Source organism: Eubalaena glacialis, chromosome 8 (assembly GCF_028564815.1).
Source record: "Eubalaena glacialis isolate mEubGla1 chromosome 8, mEubGla1.1.hap2.+ XY, whole genome shotgun sequence".
NCBI lineage: Eukaryota > Metazoa > Chordata > Mammalia > Artiodactyla > Balaenidae > Eubalaena > Eubalaena glacialis.
Genome location: NC_083723.1, coordinates 674,867 through 675,192, shown reverse-complemented (window position 1 = coordinate 675,192; position 326 = coordinate 674,867). Strand labels below are relative to the sequence as shown.

General features: G+C 54.0%; 1 long non-coding RNA gene across 1 annotated transcript; it reads left to right on the top strand.

Annotated features, from left to right (window-relative positions):
* On the top strand, window positions 1–326 carry LOC133096065 (uncharacterized). The gene is made up of 3 exons (XR_009701736.1): window positions 1–25; window positions 101–222; window positions 266–326. It is a non-coding gene; the product is annotated as an uncharacterized LOC133096065 (long non-coding RNA).

Here is a 326-nt window from a genome sequence, read left to right as displayed (position 1 = left end):
GCCCAAGCCGGCGTTATTTGGGAGGGTGAGTGTCTAGTGGGAGTCTGAATAGTGTGTTCCGGAGTATTGGCTGACAGTACGCTTTGCCCTTTCGGAAAAGCTTTCTATGGAGATGCCCCATTGTCAGTTGTGAGGCTGCGTGCGGCACCACAACGCTCGGGACAGAGTCGTGGGAGTGTCTGGATGGATAGCTACGTATCCTGGCAACCGCCTGGCCTCCAGGTGAAGTCTCGAGTCCTGTCGCCAATGCTGGGGTTTGTTCCAGGTTTTCTGGATAGAGGCCTCAGCTTGGAACTTCAGAGGTTGAAAATACAGCTCAAATGCCT